Source organism: Melospiza melodia, chromosome 13 (genome assembly GCF_035770615.1).
Source record: "Melospiza melodia melodia isolate bMelMel2 chromosome 13, bMelMel2.pri, whole genome shotgun sequence".
Classification (NCBI taxonomy): Eukaryota; Metazoa; Chordata; class Aves; order Passeriformes; family Passerellidae; genus Melospiza; species Melospiza melodia.
The window spans coordinates 22,685,186-22,689,337 of NC_086206.1; positions in this window are offsets into that span (position 1 = coordinate 22,685,186).

The window sequence follows — 4,152 nt, forward strand, 5'->3', positions numbered from 1 at the left end:
TGGCTCCACTGCGGCAGAATGATGTCTAAAGGGGGGAAAAGTGCTGGAAGTCCGAGGTGCGCGGCGCTGGCGGGGGAGCCCCGTCCCCATGGTGCGCGTCCGAGGAAGGGCTCTCGGCGGAGGAGCCTGGTCTGTAATCCTGGCACTCGTGCCTCCGGTCGCTGCCTGCCGCTTGCTCCTGGGGCTCTGGATAATCTCCCTTGGCTCTACGGCACTGTCTGGCCCGCGCTCAGGGCCCCCGTAACATATACCCGCTGCCGCGATCGCAGGGAGCTGTGGCGTTGCCACTGAATGGATGGCACTGTGCCAACTCCGCTGCCATCCGCCCTTGCAGCTCTTTTCCTCCCTCCTCCCTCCCGCTCTCCCCTCCTCCTCCTCCTCCCGTCGACTTGATGTTAATTAACACACGGGTTAATTGATTTTAAAAGCTGAAGAATTACAGTTAAGTTTTCCCACAGGGTCCGGCCGCCTGGCACGCTGCGCCTGGCGCGGGGGCGGCGGCCGGGCCGGCCCTGCCGGGGCTGCTGGGGCCGGCTGGCACCGCTGCCTCGTCCTTCCGGCACATCGCCGCTCTGTTTGCTGTAAACAGCGGCACGAGCCCTCCCTCGGCTCCGCCAGGCACCTGTGTGTCAGCAGGAGCCGTGCCGGAGCTGCGGCGGGGCAGCCCCGAGCCCTGGGCAGCCCCGGGCGGCTCACGGCGCTGGGCCCCGGCCCGGGCACCCCGAGCGGCACCTGAGGCCCCCGGCCGCCACCGGCTGCTCCCGCCCGCCAGAACTCAGCTGCCCTCCTCGGCTCCGGTGTGTGCCTGGGGGTGAAGCGTCAGCACCAGGGCAAAGTTAGTTTGTCGTGATTACGAGAGAAATAACCCATCTGGGCTTCGGTTTTTCACTCTCCCTTGCCCTAGTGTGCCGCTGGTGAGGGTGACAGTGCGGCAGGAGGAGGCGCAGCAGGGCTGGGAACTTGCTGCTTTCACCTTCCTGTGCTTTCATTTTATTTCATTTTGTTTTTTAAAAGCATGAAGCAAGTGAAGCGACAAGAGGAATCCATTATGCAAATCAGGTCACATTTGCATAATGTCTCATGACTGGAATATGCAAATGAGTTGTATAATTTATGAGTGCCAGTGTCTGTCTAAAAGTGTTTCCCAGAATTTATAAAAACTGCAGCGTGGAGAGGCAGCTGCTGGCTGCCCCGCCAGGAGGGTCCACACTTGCTTTGCCAAGTCGGCCTGAGTCTGGGAGTGCAAACGCCTGGGAATGGGAACGGAGCCCCCCTTCCCACCCTGTCCTCGTGCTTTATTTATTTCCCATTACTCCCTCCACCAAGCTCCCACCTGCTCCCCTCGAACTTCTCGGAGGAGGCAGGGCGCGGGCGGCGGGCTGGCCGGACGGGCTGGCCGGACGGGCTGGACGGACGGGCGGCCCCACAGGTGGCTCCGCGGGCTCCCTCGCGTCCCCCGGGGCCGGCCCGGCCGCAGAGCCCGGCGCCGCTCAGGTGGGCGAGCTCACAGGCACGGTGTGCGCCGAGGAGCCGCCCGGATGGGATGGATCCTGCTGGCTCGCTCTGTGCCAGCTCCATCCTGCTCGCATCTGAGCCCGTGACCCTGGGCACAGCGGCAGGCTCAGCGCAGGGCTGGCACTGCCAGCCGAGGCACCCGGAGGGTCCTGCCCAGCGCCAAGGTGTCACCACTGGAAAGGCTCTGGAATATCCGGACATCCAGGCAGGTATTAAGACATTTTTTTTTCCTTTTCTCCCTCTTCTTTGCATGTCTGGTGATCTGGGGAGCACCAAGAGGGTGGATTTGGGATCTTGCGCCTGGGCAAGCCACTATTCTGAGCTGTCTGCACAGGGAGAGGATAGATAATAATGTGCAGGCCGTGGAAAGCTGTGCGGGTCACGGCCTGCCGCTCTGGGCAGCATCTGAGGAGAAGCAGCGGGATGGGAGAGCCCAGGGGTCAGGAGAGCTCGGTGTCAGCCTTGCTCAGCTCTGGGAAGTCCCTGAAAGGGCTTTTGGGCAAGCAAGTGTGATTTGCTGTTCTCAAGAGTCTGCATTTCAATTGTAAAACTCAAATGTTTGTCTCTCCCTGGTTCCAAATCATTTTTGGTGTTAGATGTGTCCAAAGTGAAGAATCTCACACTATCCATAATTTTCAACATACTGTGGCTGTGTGCGTGGTTTGTTTAGTGGATGCAGGTCCAGGCAGTGACAGTGGCAGTCACACTGAGCATCCCCAAGGCAAAGCAGTGAGTTCATAGACTGTGTGTTTACCCGTGGCTGCAGATTTCAGGTGCGGGAATATGAAGAGACCCTCCACATCAGGTACAAGGCAAACCATCATGTAGTCTGTGTGACACGCCAGCGAGAGGCGGCAGCACAGCCAGGCTCTGCAGCATCTTTGCTTGTTGCTGCTCGGGGTGGGTGCTGCCCTGCACCGAGGGGTGACTGAGCACCGAGGGGTGACTGCCACCCAGCACCAAGGCACAGCTGGTGGGTCCCCCTGGAGGTAGGGGGCTTTGTGGAGAGCAGGAAGGGCCGAGAGCAGTGGGAGGAAGTGGGATGGTGGCCCTGGGGAGTCCCCACAGCTCCATGATCAGTGGATACCTCCTGCAATGCCAGGAGTCAGAGATATTTTAAACCTCAAGGCAAACCACCCTGTTTCATTAGTCACAAAGGCTCCTGCAGGCTGGAAAGGAGAGAAGGATGTCTGCTTCCCTGTTGGGATGTTCAGTGTAGCACCAGCAGACCCTGCACTGCGCTGGTGTGTGCTCCAGATGGGAGCAGGGATGGGCAGGCTGTCAGGGCTGCCCAGCACCAAGGCTGGGCCATGGCTGGCAGGAGGAGCTCTTGCTGTGGGGCAGTGTGCAGGTGCCAGGGGTTCCCGCTCCTTGTCTGGGGAGAGCCCGCTGCTGTGTCTGGAGCTGCCCCAGCGTGTCCCGGGCTGCGTGGGGCCGGGCTCAGCCTCACTGCTTGTGCCAAGGGCTGCAGGGGAGCTGTCCCAGTCCCCATCCTGCTCTGGGCTGTTCAGTGGGCTGCTTCTGGTCCCCAGCTCACACTCTATGCTGCTTTCTGATATTTTTATGAAACACCAAAACACATGAATGTTCTGTTGTGGCTTTGATGCTGCACCGAGGGCTGAAGAATGTTTAGGGATTAAACAGCTTTTTGGGTGGGAGAAGGAAAGGCCATCCAAAAGGGGCACCAAAACCTCTGTGCCAGACAGGATTGTCTGGTCTCTGTGGGTCAGTAACAAGGGGCAGCTCATGGGGAATCTCTCACACTGCTGCTCATTCATGGTCTGGGTTTCTATTGAGGTGGTGGCTTTTACCAGCTGAACAGAGCACACCTGACAGATTCCTGTTGCTCTCTTCCAGAGTTCTCCTGTGGTTCCTCACCTGTGGCAGTGGAAGAATTCCCTGCAGCTCCATCCTTGGGACTTCCAGGGGCCCGTGCAGGACTTGCTCCTTGTCCCTCAATGAGATAAATTGTCTGAAACACAGATCCAGGGCCTTGGGTCTGTGGCTCCTCTGTGCCTGGGGCTCCCAGCAGAGCACAGTTTAGCCATACTGGCATTGCCTGTTGTTATCATTTCCAACAAGGATTCCCATTCAGCCTAGAGTCACTCTCCCTCCTGCTTCCATTCTCCCAGTGTCAATGCTGTTTGAGCAGTAGGATACAGTCACAGAGAGCCCCCAGGAAACTGCAGCTTCCTTCCCACCTCTCCTGGGCAAGGCATGCACCATCAGGCAATGCCAGCCTCGGCTGGATGGATAATCCAAATTTTCCCCTCCTGTTGATGCCAAACGCTGTGGCAGTGGCAGCTGCTGATGCCATTGCAATGACCCACATTCTGAGCTGGCAGCTCTTTCCCTCCCTTTGTCAGTCTTCCAGAAGATGGGTGATGTACAGACAGACTCCAAGCACTGTCTGAGCAGGTCCATGAGGGCACCATGTGCCAGCAAAAAGCATCAGCCATTGGCATCACACCACCAGCCTTGGCACACCTGAGGGATGTGCCCAGCAATAGGAACAGCTTGCCTGCATGGGCCTTTTTGTCTGATGGTAATAGTTAAAAACAGTTCTAAGCAAAGCGTGTAAAATCTTTAAATCTTTAACAAATCTCTCATAATTCCCAGCTAAGTAGATTAAAGCTG